Consider the following 16553-nt stretch of genomic DNA (forward strand, 5'->3'; position numbering starts at 1 on the left):
GGCAGAGCAGGGTGCAAGGGAGAATTCGGAAGCTTATTCCTCAGGCCTGGGGCAGGGGAGTGGGCAGGGGGGTGGGCAGGAGTGCCCCTGGGAGCTGCACAATGGCAGCATTCTTCCTCAAGCTGGGTGCCCGCCCCGTCTCCTTTTGTCTTTTTAATCCCGCGGGCAGGGCCCGGAAGAGGCCATGGCTAATTGGTTTTCTGCTCTGCCCCACCAGCACGTCTACACCCCGCCTGCCAGCCGGGAAGAGAGGGCAGCATGTGCCCCGGGGTCAGCAGAGCCCCTGCCCGCGCCCCACCTGCCACATTGGATGCTCTTGTCCTCTGGTCAAGGACGTGTGCCCTCGAAATGGGAAGTGCCATCTGCTGTCACAAGCACCCAGAATGCACCCCCAGCTGTGCCCAGGCCTGTGGCTGTCAGCGGAGCAGAGCTGGCCAGAGGCACAGGCACTCGGGGGAGTCCTGAGGAGGACCTCGCTCTGCTGGATGCCCTGGGAGCAGAGGATGTGCCTCTGGGTTTGACAAAAGAACAGTGTTCTCAGGAAGTAGGGGAGGGCAGGGAAGCCAAGGCTGTCCCAGCTGAGGGCAGAGGCAGGGAGAATGCTGGGGGAGTCTGGGGGAGCCCAGACTCAGACACATAAACCTCCACCCAAGGCAGGAGGGACCAGCACACAGCAAACCTGCTGGGGGAGCTCAAGGTGGAGGTGGTGCAATCAGGCAGGCTTCCAGGAGGAGGCAGCACGTGAGCCCTGGTGTGATAGGAGGGGCAGCCTCTGGGAGAGGCCCACCTGGCAGTGGGACCAGGGGGCCCTGTAGGGGGTGAGGACTGAGGACTGAGACCCTTTGTGTCCAGTGGCCTCCCTGGCTCTCCATGCCTCTGGCTCTTTGCCTACATCCCTGCCTCCAGCACCCAGGGCACCTGCCTCCTGCTAGGAGGGGCTCTTGGGCTGGAGTCCACAGCAGCAGAGGCTGAGGCAGAGGTTCCTGTGCAAGGAGTGTGTCTGGGGACAGAGTAGGGAGTGGGGACATGAGACCAGGAAGGGGAAGAGGCCACTGCAGGTGTGTGGTGTAGAGTGGCTAACTCATGTGACTGGGCCCAAGGCCCTAGGGTACCTCTGAGCCCAGGGAGGACATGCCTGGTTGTCATTCCACCCAGGGCCAGGGTGCCAGGAAGTTACCAGCGCACTGCACATGCCACCTTCATGCTGCCTGGCACATCCATGCTGCCTGCACCAGCCAAGGGGGAGCCCTGGAGAGGTCCCAGGCATGTGCAGCCCACTACCTGTCACAGTGGGGGACACTGCCCCTAGCCTCCAGAGGCAGCCTGGCAGATTTCCTGTCACAGGGTCTTGGTGGAAGCAGAGTGCAGGCCTCTCCCTGCCACGGCTGGGACTGCCCATGTCTCATCTGATGTCCTGAGTCTGGTGGCCAAGCCCCTCTCCCCGGGCTCCAATCTGCCCTGCCAGCTCCCGCTCCAGCTGTGCCCAGGCTCGGGTGCTTCCCTGCCGCTGGGCCTTTGCACAGCCTGTGCCCTCTGCCCGGGACACCTTTTTTATTTCCTGGCCTCAGAAGCATTTTCTCAGACTTCACCAAGAATCCTCCTGTCCCCTCGGTGTGTCCTAAACACCTCCGTAATAGCACTCGTCTGCATGTGTGCAGTGTGTGCACGTGTGTGTGCAGTGCACGTGTGCATGCCCGCCTCCCCCAATGGATGTGCGGCAGGCCCCAGCCGTCCACCTCTGTCCCCACAGGCAGCTGCGGCCCAGAGCTCGGGCCGACGTGCAGTGTCAGGTCCGCTGGTTCCAAGCCTGATGCTGACCATCCCCAGCCAGCAGCCTCTGCTGCGTGGACTAAGCACCCCCAGTGTGAGAAGAGCAAGCACAGGGCCTGGCACAAGGTGTGCACCTACCCTTAGGAAGTCAGGAATAATGACTGTGCCCAGAGTTATGGGTGGGGGCATCCCCAGGTGTCAAAGTATTTCCTCCTCCAAGAACCCAAGGAAGGAAGCCTCTTGATCTTTAGGGACAAGGGATCTGGAGCACAGAGAGGTCGAGTCATGGGCCCAAGGCTACACAGCTGTGAGTGAACAGCCGGGTCTGCTTTGCCGTCCACACTCTTGGCGCCTCCTCAGTGCTGCTGAGAGATGGGTGGGGTCAGGGAGGGGCGGGGAGGGGATCTGTCGACAGGAGCCAGTCTGGGAGCAATACGAGCACCACACCAGGCAGGGAAAGGGCTTGGGAGAGAGGGAGCCTCACCCTCTGATTTGGGGAACTAGCCCATTGATGGGGCAGAGGTCAGAGGTTGTCACCATGCTGGCCCTGGGTGAGTGCTCCCAGCCAGCAGGGCGCTCTCCTCACCCTACACCTGGCTGGGCTGGAGGCCTCCTGGGCCCCCTCAGTGCTCATGGGCAGTGGGGACAGTGGCTGTGGGGGGCAGATCACTGTGAGGAGCACCCTCCACTTCCATGGAGAGGGGGCCAGCAGGTCACTCATGTGCAGGTATGTGCACATGTGTGCATGCATGCATGTATGTGTGTGCATGTGTGCACATGTGCATGTGTATATGCAGACATACATGTGAGGGCACCTGCATGTGTACATGTGTGTTTGTGTGCATGCACATGTGTGCCCGTATGTGAGCATGTATGTGAGCATGCGCATAGTGTGAGCACATGTGTGTGAGCACATTGTGCACATGTGTGTGTGCATGTGGGTATGTGAGCACACGTGTGTGATCATGTGCATGTGTGTGTGCGCACGTGCATGTGACATGACCGTGCACTGACTGCACTGTGGCAGGCAGACTTGCTGATACTCCTGCCCTCTGTGCAAACACCGCCTCCTCCAGGAAGCTCTCCCAGACCCTCTCTGGGCTCCCTCTCTGTGCCCCGTGCCTTGGCCCTACCACACGCTCCCTGCACCTCCCCAAGGTCTGGGTCTGCAGGGCCGCGGGTGCTGGAGATTGTCTGCAGCTGCCAGTGCAGTGGTGGATCCACCACGTGCGCCTCCCACAGGTAAGGGGGCCTTCGGGTGTGACGGCCCAGGATCCGAATGTGCAGTCTCTCCCGAGAGCACAGGGTGGCCCCGGGTGGCCTGGGTGTGTCCTCTTGGCAGACAGATGGTGGCGCCAGGAAAGGGTGGAATTGGAACAAATGCCCTGCACAGCAACAGCCTTCAGCTCCAAGTCCTGGGTCCTTCTCCAGGCAGATTAGCAGCTGAGAATTTTCCGTGAGCCAGCCCTCTCCCAGCGCCCACAGCCGCCCTCGGTTACTCATCCAATCAGCCGTTTCCTCGTGAGATATTAACAAAGTGACTTCCGCAGCCGCCGCAGCCGTGTTCCCACTCAGCTGTCTCCAGGCCCAGAGTCCCGTGCTCTCGCTCACGCCACCTCCCAGCCCGGCCCCGGGCAATCCTGGCCCAGGACCAGGCCTCCTCCCGCTCTCCCTGCCACACCCCGCCACGCCTTCCCCACACGGGCAGCCAAAGAGCTCGTCCCAGATGCTTCCCTGACAGGTGACTGCCCTGCTCAACGTTCCTCACTGGCTCCCATCACCCCCGTGTGGAGCGTGAACTCCTGGGCTGGGCACAGTGGGGGCTGGACCTTCAGGTCTCCCACAAGGACCACAGGACGAGCCCAGAGCCTGCTCCGCACTCGATGCTGTCGGTGAACTTGCCACCACGGGGTCCAAACCCAGCCCGAGCCCCTCCCGCGCTGCCCTGGTGGCCTGGGCTACAGGACAGGCACCTCATGCAGTGTCCTCCCCCCTCTCCCAGGAAATCCAAAGTGTCACTGCAAGTAGGTGCACACCAGGGGCCGCCGTGGAGTGCGGCCAGGAGCACTGGTGCTGGCGGCCTCGTCCTTCCCCTCCCAGCTCTCCCACACCCCTTCCCCTAATACACCCTCACCCCTGGTGGCTGCATGTGGCTGTCAATCACAACGTCCCTCCCCCTGGCCCAGGGGACTGTGTGGCCCTGTGTCTGTGGGACACATGTAGTGCACATGGCATCCACCCCAGGCCGGGCCAGGACCCAAGTGGACCAAGTGTGGCCCTTCCTCGGCACTTCCACATTGCCAGGGGAGGGGCTCCACGGTCAGGGTGACCTGGGGGCAGCCGTGCTTCCTGCCACGGGGAGTGAGGGTCTGCGTGCGAGAGGAGAGCCCGGCTGCCCAGGATGAGCGGGAAGGGGGAGAGGGGGAACAGGGAGAGGAAGCGGGAGGGAGGAAGGGGGAGAGCGAGGAGGGTGGGTGCGGCTGTGCCTGAGACCCCAGGCTGCCACAGCCCCAGGGCACTGAGCCCTCCCCTGAGGCTGAGGTGCAAACTCGCCAGGACAGGTGTGTGGCACGTGGGGGCACCAGGGCACAGACGCAAGGGGCTCCAGACATTCCTCACAGTAAGTCACACACGCAACCAATGTCTCAAAAATCAGCATTAATGAAAACATCACGATGAAAGAAATACCACAATTTTGAATAAAAAGAGGCTCAGAGAAGAAAGGGATCAGGGTGAGGTGAGTGAGGTGAGCCACTCGGCAGCAGGGTCAGACGCCGTCTTTATTTAAAATGTTGATATTTCCTTCATTGCAGATTTTTCTGCAGTCACTTTTGGTTTTTCACAATTCTGCATCGAAATGTTATTTAATAGCACTTGCGGCCAGTGCCTCCCCCGCCTCCCCTAGTGCCCGTCTCAGTGTCAGGAAGAAACACGCCCAGCAAGCCGCACGACCCCAGTACCGCAGTGTGGCCTGAGCGTGGCCGGTGGGAAACCCTCCCCCAGCCCGCCGCGTGTGCGGACTCCTGGAACATACACAGAAGGCGGCAGGCGAGAGCCACCACCATGGGACGTGGTCCTGTGTGTACAGGATGTGCCACCGGGGCACCAGGCGGACACCAAGGATGGTGGATCAGAGAGGAAGGGACCCCGTCCTCAATAGTGTAAACCAAAAATAAAATCCTAAGCCCCCAACCCCGCTGACTGAACCTCCCCCTTGGACAAGGGGACCCCAAAATACCTTAAAACTGACTTCTCAGTTGGACATCCTTTTTTTTTATTGAGACAGAGTCTCACTCTGTTGCCCGGGCTAGAGTGAGTGCTGTGGCGTCAGCCTAGCTCACAGCAACCTCAGACTCCTGGGCTCAAGCGATCCTCCTGCCTCAGCCTCCTGAGTAGCTGGGATTACAGGCATGCGCCACCATGCCCGGCTAATTTTTTCTATATATATTTTTAGCTGTCCAGCTAATTTCTTTCTATTTTTAGTAGAGACGGGGTCTTGCTCTTGCTCAGGCTGGCCTCGAACTCCTGACCTCGAGTGATCCTCCCGCCTCGGCCTCCCAGAGTGCTAGGATTACAGGCGTGAGCCACTGTGCCCAGCCTCAGTTGGACATCCTTATACCCCATTCCTTTCTGCAAACTGGCCTACAGGCCACCACTTGCTCACAGGTCACTCTGAGTCCATATTTGCAGCTAGGGCTCTGATTAGCAAGCTATTCTTGCCTTAAATCAAGCTTGCCTTTCTGTGGATGTCGAGCCTTTAGACAAAGCTTATTTCCGTAGCCAGTCACAAATCAAGGACTCTCGGAACCCACCTATAACCTGTAAGCCCCCAATTTGAAATGTTCTGCCTTTTCAGGCCAAACCAATGTGTGCTTTTCATGCATTGATTTATGATTTTATCTGCAATTCTTGTGTCTCTAAAATGTATAAAATCAACTGTGACCCAACCGCCTCAGGACCGCTTACTCAGGGCTGCTCGGATTTGTGGGTCTCTGGCTGTGCTCACTCATATTGGCTCAGACTAAGCCTCTTCAAATTATTTTATAGAGTTTGGGGTTTTTCTCTGTTAATAATCCCTCACTGAGCTGCTGGATTAACCATCCCGCGGCCACCGTGCCCAGGACTTTGCACTACATGACTTAGCGTTTCAGAGGCACCTGCTCCTGGCCCTGTCAGCCACCCCCGGGCCCCCCTGGCTGACCAGATTCAAGGGAAGCCCCTCCCGGAAACAGAAACGCTGTTCTCAGACATGCTGGGCGTGGCCTTTGTCTCTGTCTCCAGGAGCAGGTTTCGTGAACAAAAGGTCCGTTTTCCCAAGAACATTCCTGGGGCTTACTAATGCCCACAAGAAGGCTCAGGAGGCATGCACTGAGCCCCCGTGCTCTGGGCAATGGGGGGTCACGGTGATATCAACAGGACCAGGTGTCCCCAGGGGGAGTTTCAGGATGTTCTTGGTCGTCCCAGTGATGGGATTGCCACTGGCAACCAGAGGTCAGCGTGGGAGAAGCTGGTGTCCTGCCCCTCCCTCTGCAGAACTTCTCCAGTCCCCTGGGGCCTCACTGTGCCTGAGAATCCTGCTGACGGCCCTCTGAACCCACAGCCTAACTTCATTTTACGAGTAGTGAGTATTTTTTATAGTTTTAATATAAGCTCAATTTTCCAGGAATGCAATTATGACATTGTGAAATACATATTTAGTCTTCATCGGTGCTCCCTGGCTCATAGCTTCTCAGCCCTTGAATCTTGGGAGTGATGAGAGCTCCTTTTCTATGCGAGTGAGACAGCTGGGGGCTGGGGGCCCCTAGGTGGCTTCAGGATGGGGCTGGTCCCCAGAAAGACCAAGGCAGGACTGGGATTTTCAGCCACCCCCACCTCCAGGGAGGGCAGGGGGATGAAGGTTGAGTTGGTCACCAGTGGCCGGTGATGTCCTCTCAGTCGTGTGGGAGGCCTCTGGAAGGGACGGCCTTGCGAAAATAGCAGGAAGACACCGAACGCCACAGTTTCCCCGGGAACAGTGAAAGATCAGTGCGGTGCGTTCCCTCACCAACAGGCACCTGCAGGAGTTCTGTTCTGCACGACTTCTGAAAGCAGCTAATGGACGGAAAAGAGATGTGCATCTCTCTCTTCCAAAATTGTGTTTTGAGAATCTGCTTTTACAGAGTCCCTGAGCAAACCGCAGGAGAAGGGGGTACAGCCCATGTCTGGAGGACAGAGTCGCATCTCCCGTGAGAATCCCCTCTCCAAGGTGCACAGGCCCACTGGAAAACTTACGCTTGCTCGCTGGATGACCGATGTCCGCTTGACCTAAGTCCGTAATTTAAACCTATGTTTGCTCGCTAGGTGACGTATGTTCGGCTTGACTTATGTCTGTAACTGGAAAGATGTACCCTGCAGAGATAAAACAAAGCAATTAACTTGTAACTAATTGTTTAAACTTTCCAGCTGCCTGTCGTGAAATTGATTGTGCTTGCTTGATGCCTGAAAGAATGTTCCTTAATTGGTGCTATCTGCTTCTGTAAACCTGCTCGCTTAAAGACTGTAACTGAAATGGGGGGGGGGGGGTCCGGTCCGAGGCTGGTCCCAGACCCCACAGCTGTAGAAAAGATGATATAATGTTGTTTCAACCACCGAGCCTAAAGTCATGTAGCTCTAACTTAGGAGAGTATAAAACCTTCCTGTTTTTTGGCTCAGGGCCATTCTCTGTACCTGTACCCTAACAGGGCAGGGGGTGGTCGCTGGCCAGCTAATAAAGACTCATAATTTGGCTCAATTCGGTCTCTAGGTGGTCATTTCTCACACTCCATACTATAACACAAGGAAGGCAGGAAACCGAGTCTTGGACTCCGACATCCTTGCAGTTTTTGTTATCTACCTGCTGCCGCGTTTGTTACCAGCTGGCAGCCAGTGCTATTTTTCCCCTTCATCCCCCTTAAAATCAGCCGCTGGGCCTCGCTGCTGGCATCTCCCTTCTCTCTGTTTGGGATGCCGTCTCCCTGCTCTCTCCCCCCACCCCCTTCCTTTCTCTCTTTCTCTCTCTCTCCCCCTCCTCTAAAAGGATAAAATAAACTTTTTTTACTTTTATATATCTTAATCTCTGCAGGAGCAATCTTAGCCAGTGCTGCAAGCACCTCCTAGTGTTTCCACCCTAACAGCCTCCACAAAACCCCCAAGGACTGGCTTTGGATGAGCTCCGGACAGCTGGACACGCGGAGGGTCCTGGACGATGTGCCCAGGGAGGGCTCGGGAGCGGCACACCCTCCCGCGTACTTGCCACCTGCGCCTCTTCCGCCCGGCGGCTCTGCTGTGTCCTCCGCAATATCCTTTGTAGCAAACAGGTGAACACAGTGAAGTGCTTCCCTGAGTTCTGCAAGCCCCCCAGCACACTAACCGAAGGGGTCATGGGAACCCTGACTTATAGCCTGTGGGTCAGAAGCACAGGCCACACCCCGGGGCTTGCGACTGGCGTCTGCAGTGGGGGCGTCCTGTGGGACTGGCACTAACTCCTGGTGGACAGTGTCAGAGTCAAGCTGACCCAGAGGGATCGGCCGGTGTCCGCCGCAGAATTCTTTGGCGTGTGCGGAAACAAGCTGCACGGCTGGTGTCAGAAATGTCACCGCGCGCGGTGTGTGAGAGTGGCAGAGTGCTCTGGATTTGTGTGCGACATACACCTGTTAGCCGCTCGTGTGTGACGCAAGGCAAGACAGCACGTGGTGGGGAGCTGGGCCACGTCGCCTGCCCTGCTCCCGGCACGCGTGTTGCATGCGCCGCCTGCATGCGGGCTCTGCCGGCGTCTGCGTGCTGGCAGTTTTAAAACATAACTCACTTCTGTTTCCCCTTTGTGTTACAGTTAAGGCGTCATTTTGCTTTTCAAAACATATCCTCCCATAGGTTGAATCAGTTACTTCATTTCAGGATTATAATCCAGTACAGAGAAAAGGAATGTATGAAAACAATGTTAAAATCAATTATTTTAACATTCAACAAAGTGCCGTTTCCTGAGAACCTGCTGTACACACCCGCTCTCCCTGGGGATGTTGCATGAGGCCCACACGCCGGAGGGGTCCCATCCTGCCTGACAATGAGACGCCGAGGCTCACGGAGGGCACACGCCACACCTGGTCACCAGCGTGTCCCCAGAGCCGGCCTCGAAAACTGTGCCCAAGGGAGGCCACGTGCCCCCAGTGTCCTGGGCCAGTTCTTCGAGACAAACATTGTTTTTCACAGAAAAATCCTCATACTGTTTTTTTCTTTTTTATAGCATACATTTCTTATGCCAATTTTATCACCATAACAAAGTCATTTGGGAACAACTGACAATAAAGTCAGCACATAAAATTTGGGAGTAATGAATCATGCTGAAATTGATTGTACCAATGCTCCGCTATTTTTCCTCAAATAGTATTTGTCTTGTAAAAATAGATTACCTCAGTTTGAAAGGAAAGGATGCACACAAGGGTACTTTTGTGATTGGAACCTGTCAAAAGGATCCCTGGGGACCTAAGTGAGCAAGAAACCACCTGCCAAGCCACACACGGTTCTCGGGGTGCTGTCGTGTTGTCCGCGCACCTCTCGGCGCTGTTGTCTGGTGCGTGCCCATGTAGGATCGCTACGTCTTCTTGGTGGAGTGATCTTTTGTGATTATGTCACTACATAGTGTCACTCTCTTAGAGCTGTTTTTATCCATCTGTCTTTAACTGGTGTATTTACAGTGTTTTCTTTAATGTAGCTCTAGATATGTGAAGGCTTAAGTCTGCTATATTATCTTTTGTTTTCCTCCTTTTTTCTTTTTTTTTTTTTAAGCTGCTAGTTTTGAGATTTTCTTCCTTTGTCCTTTGTGTTTTTTTCCCTGTTTTCCTGTGGGTTACTTAAACATGTTTTAGAATTCCATTTTGATTTACCTATAGTGCTTTTGGGAGAGTCTCTTCGTACGACTGTTTAAATGGCTGCTACATTACACATATTACACGTAACTCATCACAGGCTGGGCAGTCATGTGATTAGCTTGAGTAAGGTGTGAAAACCTTACCTCCCTTATGTCCCTTTGTCATATGTTGTTTATAATGCAATCATCCTACGTAGCTCCTCTGCATACATTGAGAGCCACATCAGACAGTGTATGATTTTTGCTTCGTCAGTCAAATATAATTTAGAAAATTCAGGAGGAGAAGGAAAGCGCCAGGTTCTTGGTGGGCACTGCACTGGCTGTGACATGTGCCATTGTCAACTGCCATCTGTGTAAGATGGAGCATGCTGGTTTAGGGGCCACCAACCTCATTCTACGTTCAAAGAAACTGAGGCTCAGAGAGGCTAAGCCACCTGTCTGAGGTCACACAGGAATAAACATTGAGCACTTTCAATGTGCCAGGCCCTGTGCTTGGCCTTCATGTTGTAAAGACAGATCGGGCTAATCCCCCCCTCCACCCGTCCCTCAAGTAAGGGGGCAGGGAGCTAACATTTGAGGGTCCTGATATGTGCCAAGCAGTGAGCTGGGGGCTTGCAAATGGCGGCTCACGTGACCTCTGCTACCCCACTGTGGTCAAAATGTGCTGGAATTTGTTCATCTTCTAACCTGTTTGAGGCTACCTGCTGCTTGGACCTGACAGCCCTTGGGGTGGCCGTGGGAGGAGGAAGAAACCCTGAGAGGGATGCACTGTCACCTCCAAATGACGAGCACACTTGGGCACAGGTGCCCACTGTGGGGGTGGGTTTCGTGGCTTCTGGCTCTGACCTTCTTTCTTAGGAAGCCAGTTGTTCCCATGATGTTTGGAAATTGGCCCAACTGGCACAAACTGAGCTCAGCAGCCTCCATGAAACTCGTAAAGCAATTTGAAGTCTGCAAAGTGAATCTGATGGGACGCCTGTAATTTAGTTGATTAAGGAAGAAAATATCCTTCAGGCCCCCTTGGCTCTAACAGGATGCACATGGACCTTCTCAAATGAGTTATGTTGGAGAGAAAATGTCGTTCACGAAAATGCCTTCAGCACTCGGGGGAAGAACTGGGCTCAAACGAACCTGTGATGAAGTTTGCACACCTCGAGAGCCGGGGAGAGGAGCCTTATTGGTCCTAAACATAGAAGAGATTTTCCTGAAACTGAGTAGAGAATCCTGCAGTGGCTGGCGCTCTCGGAGGGCTCTCTTTAGGGTCCTGCAAGAGGCATGTTCTTTGAATGCAAAGAGATTTCAAGCAGATGCAGGGGCCCGCGGCTGAAAGATGATAGCAGAAAGGCAGCAGTCACTTGAGGCTCCGGGTAGCCTCACCGCAGTGGGAGAAGCATCCGCAAGCCCTTGCAAGGCTCCTGCAGCGACTCAGTGCTGGCTTTCTGGAGGGGGCAGGCCCTGGCTGAGCCCTTTGCAGGGGTGGAGGGAGTAAGATTCACTCATCAACCCCCAGCAGGACCAGACATCTCCTGTGGGCTGAGCCCTTTGACTGTCAGGGAATGGTGATGTGGTGCTCACAGCCCGGGGGGTGGTGACAGGTGGGGTGACAGCCACCGCCTGTGATGGACTGTCCCCCCAATTTATGTGTTGAAGCCCTGACCCCAGTGTCACAGCCTTTGGAGGTGGGGCCTCTGGGAAGTGATTGGGTCTGGAGGGTGGGGGTGACCGGCCCTTAGAAGAAGAGGAAGAGAGGCCAGAGCTCACGAGCCCCCTTCCCCGAGTAGGCTTTGAGGAGTAGGTGGCCGTCGGCAGCGCAGAGGACAGGCTTCGCCCAAACCAGAAGCCGCCACATGGGCCCCTTGCTCTGGGACCTCTAAACTCCAGACCTGTGAGAGACAAACATTGGTAGTTTGAGCCCTCTCCTCTCTGGGACTTGATTACAGCAGCCCGAGCTCACCAAGCACTGTCCACACTGAGCACCTGCTGTGTGCATGGCGTCCTCCTGGCACGCCTCAGCCAGTGGCCTATGCCACCTTCCATGGGAAGGGGACGGTCATATCACCCTTTACAGAGGAGGACAGGAGGCCTGAGCAGTGTGGCCAGCACAGGGCACAGGGTCAGCGCTCGCAGGGCAATGTCTCCAAGCCACAAAGGGTACCAGTCCAGAGCTGCTGCTTGTCCAGACCATACACACTGGGCGGGAGGGCAGGGGTAGCACCAGGAAAGGTGTCGTTTCTGCTCCTGTAACAAGCAGGTCCAGATAGCAGCATCTGAAACAGTCCAGGCACTGTCCCCCGGGCGGGGTGGTGGAACAAGAGATGTTTGCTGTGAGGTGGGAGCACATACAAGGGCCCTTGCACACAGCCACACTCGTGAGGCACAGGGGCGGCGGAAGGAGAGCAGCCCCAGGAGCAGGCAGCTGGCCAGGCTCAGGCAGTCACAGGGGAGGTGCAGGGCTTCAGGGAGGGAAGGTTCACAAGTCCCTGAGGCGACTGCAAACCCGAGGTGACCCCCCCTTGAGCTCCCACTTTTGCTTTTAGGAGGGGCTCCACCAGTGCCCAGCTCTGCTCCCAGCAACACCAGCCCATCCTCTCCCTCTGGGACCCTCCTACCCCTGTTTCTCTCCAGCCCCATGGCCACCTCCCCTCCTGCCCGGATGACAGGTTCACCAGGGCTGCGTTTGTATCCCCACTCTGCCCTGCACCAGCACCAAGCAGGGCTTTACTGAATCCAGATATGCCCTTGAGCCCCCATGTCAAGCCCTCCACTGGCACCCTACGGGGGGGCCTCTGTCACCTGCCTCGTCCCCTGCCCCTGCCACCAGCCACTCTGATTCTCCTCTCTGATGGACCATGCCCTTGCCGCCACAGGCCATCTGCAGGTGCTCCTCTTCTCCCAGCCCCGCCTGCCCTCCAGGTGAATGATATCCCTAAATTTAGGCAGCAGCCTCCCACCTGGCTACTCCTGCCCTCCCAAATCTGCCCAAAGCACACTGGACCGTTGAAGAGCTGACCTCCCCCCTGCATGGAGAGCAAGACCCTTCTCAATAAACCCATCACCTGAGATGGACCACAGTCCTGGTATTGACACAGTTAGCAGCTCCCTCCCGCCTTGAATCTGGGCTGCCCCTGTGACTTGCTGGTAGAACAGAGAGAAAGTAACACTGCACCAGCTCCAGGACCATGCTTAAGAAAGCAGGGGATGTCCACTCCTGGCAGCTGGGAGCTGGCACGTAAAAAGCCTTGTTGGAGAGAGGGGAGACCCAGCAGTTCCCTCTGAGCCCAGGCTACCAGCTATCTTCACCAAGGTACCAGACATTAGACAAAGCCACCTTGGGTGTTCCAGCCCCAGCCATCTCCTGACTAGCCCCATGAGAGACCTCTGCTGCCACAGCAGAAGAGCCACCCAGCTGAGCCTCTGCTGCCACAGCAGAAGAGCCACCCAGCTGAGCCTAGTCAAACTGCAGACTTTTGAGCAGCTGTCACTTTGCACTGTGAACTAAAATAAAATCTTGAGCACCCCAGATGACTGAACCCCCTTTTGACCAAGGGGACTCCAGAAAACCCTAAAGCTGAGTTTCTGGCCATGAGAAGACAGGTCAGACATGACCTTGTCATGCCCTCCTCTTGGAGATGCTTGTAATAATAAGATGCTAAGTCATTAACAGGCCTAAGGCTATACAAGGCAAAGCTTAAACCATACCTGCGGCCATCGATTTACTTAGTAGATCACTTGAGTTTTGGTAAATGTCTAGGGGTTTGTCTCTGATTAACAGACATCTTTTTTTTTTTATAACTTACCTCTACTTTTAATTGGCCTGACTCATTTAGCACCACCACTTTTACTGTTTTTACTATTGATTTAACATAAATACACAAATGTTAGTGAAAACAAGTTCATCTCTTCAGCTTGAGATGATCAAAGTAAAAAATTCCAGAAAACTAGGGAATGACAAAGTACTGACAAGTGACAGAGAGACCAGTTGGAGAGAATATTTGCTAAATGTAGATATATTAAGATTAACATTCATGATATATAAAAAGTTAAAGAAGTGAAAGAGAAACAACCAACAAAACAAAAGATGGAAGATTTGACCAGGCAATTCACAGCAGAACTCTGTGATCAAAAATATTACAATTACAATAATAATTAAAGAAATACCATTTAAAACATTAGTATAACAAATGTATTCCTATGAGATTAGTTATACTCATTTTTTTATGTTTCAAATATTGACTCTTTTTTTATTTCAAAATGTTAAAGGGGTACAAATATTTTTGTTGCATTGATACCTTATGCCGGGGCTTTTCGGGTGCCTGTCACCAGAATAGTGTTCACGGACATGAAAGATCTCTACAAGGAGAACTACAAACATGGCTGAAGAAACCACAGAGGACGCAAACAAATGGAAAGACATCCCATGTTCATGGATGGGTAGAATCAATTTTGTTAAAATGTCCACACTGCCCAAAGCCATTTACAGATTTAATGCAACCCCCACCAAAATATCAACATCATTTTTCACAGATCTAGGAAAAATAATTCTATACTTCATTTGAAACCAAAAAAGAGCCTGAATAGTCAAAGCAACCTTAACCAAAAAGAACAAATGTGGAGACATTGCCTTACCAGACCTCAAACTGTACTACAAGGCTGTAGTAACCAAAACCAGCATGGTGGTGGTACAAAAATAGACACGTACGCCAATGGAACAGAATAGAGAACCCAGAAATAAAACCATCTCCCTACAACCAACTGATCTTTGACAAAGCAGGCAACAACATACACTGGAGAAAGGATGCCCTATTCAGTAAATGGTGCTGGGAAAATTGGATAACCACATGCAGAAGAATGAAACAGGACCCCTATCTTTCACCACTCAAAAAAATTAATTCAAGATGGATAAAAGACTTAAATGTAAGGCATGAAACCATAAAAATTCTAGAAGAATATATAGGAGAAACTCTTTTAGACATCGGCTTAGGCAAAGAATTTATGACTAAGACTCCAACAGACATTCTTATCTTAAGTTAAAACATTCCAAACTTTTAGACAAATCAAGGAATCTTTAAATCCACCTATAACCCATAAGCCTTCCTCATATTTACTTAGGGTCCTACATGTACTTCCTGTCTCTGTGAATGTATAAAACCAAACTGGAACCCACTACCATGGGCACATTTTCTCAGGACCTATCGAGGGCACACATTCAGCTCAGAATAAACCTCTCTAAATTATTTCACAGAATTTGGGTCTTTTTCCGCTAACAGCACCATAGAGCTCTAGGGTGGCTTGTTATTTAACGGGAGATCCGCAGAGCAGGAGGGAAGCCTGCCTTGCTGTTCATTCCTTGGCCGTCTCCTTCCTCCCCTCCCTGCTTTTGGGTTGGACAGGCCCAGACCTCAGCCCGGGCTCCGGGTGAGCTGGTCAGGCCATGTGTCCAGCCCGGCCACCCCCAGCTCCTGCTGCACGCCCCGCCCCGACTCCTTCACTCCCCTCTGCAGGAGGGTGACAGCTTCCCTGGGGCGAGAGTGGGGCTGGGAGAACTTGGAATGCCGTGGGCCTTTCTCCCTGACCCTGCTTCCACGTGGCGATGGGCTCAGGCCAGGCAGGGGCCAGGCACACGGTGTCCACACCTCATGCGCACCGTGCAGAGCCTGCTCACCTGTCAAAACCCCGTTTGTCTGTATCATTTGTTCATCCAACACTCCTCGTGTGTGGCCTGTGAAGGACTTGGGTCCGACTCATCTCTGGGTCACCTGCCCATCATGGAGCATGGTATACAGTCGGCTCTGGAGGAATGCACTAAGGAGGAATGTGTTCTGGCACCAGCTGGGTTGCTGTCCCACTGCCCCCCAGGCCTTCCCCTCTGTGCCCGGCCCAGGGTACTGCCCACTCAGGTCCATCCCTCTCCTGGGCCGAGGTCACCCCTTCCTGCTGAGGCCTTAACCAGCTCGGCCGCTGGACACACCTGCTGTCCGCAAGCCAGAAGCCCTGGACAGGACACCTACCCTCTCTGAGGCTGCTACCTCGTCTGTGGAATGGGGGCATAAACTCCAGCTTTGGAAAGGCCTGGGGACGGGGCGGGGGCACCTCACCAGACACCTGTGAGAGAGCAGAGCCAGTGACTCATTTACATAACAAGCCAGTGGCCAGTGACGCACCCCAGGTGCTACGGGCTGCAGAGTTGCTGGAACCGGAGCGGATTGTCACAGCGCTTGTGTCCTCCCAGTGTTTGTGTGCGTGTCTGGCTGCCGAGGGCAGGGACGGGGAACGTGACACCACCCTGAGCACATTTGAGAGAAGGAAGATGAAATTCCGCCACACACACTTTTCAAAACTGCCTCCTCTTCAGCTGCTTTTCAGAGCCCCCGGCAGCCTCTGGACGCCCCCCCCCACGCAGCTCCGCCCAGCTCTGGCCCACCCCTCCCCGGGGCAGGCAGGGTGGGGGTGGGCAGCCACCAGCTTGTTCTCTTTTGTCTTTAGAAGCAGAACAGCCACACATGTAAATGTCATGGGTGTCCAAACACTGGGAGGGAATGTTCTAGATTAAGGAAGACTAAAAAGAAATGATAACTACATGTGATGCACGATCCTCAATTCAATTCTGGATATTAAAAAACAGGTAAAAATAAGATATAATAAGGTAGTAAGCTGGGGCAAATGAGAATTTGGCTCACATTAGCCCATTGGTGTCCCGGCTCAGGCTGCCACTAAGTGCCCCAGGCTGGGGATTGCAGCGGCAGGTGTTGATTTCTCAGTCTGGACGCTGGAAGTCCAGGAAGAGACGGCTGCGTGCACCGTGAGGACCCTCTTCCTGGCTGGTGACCCCAAGAGAGGGAGCTCTGGTCTCCTCTTCTCATGAGGGCACTAACCCCACTGGGGGACCCCGCTGTCACACCCT

This window comes from Lemur catta, chromosome 17 (assembly GCF_020740605.2).
Source record: "Lemur catta isolate mLemCat1 chromosome 17, mLemCat1.pri, whole genome shotgun sequence".
Lineage (NCBI taxonomy): Eukaryota > Metazoa > Chordata > Mammalia > Primates > Lemuridae > Lemur > Lemur catta.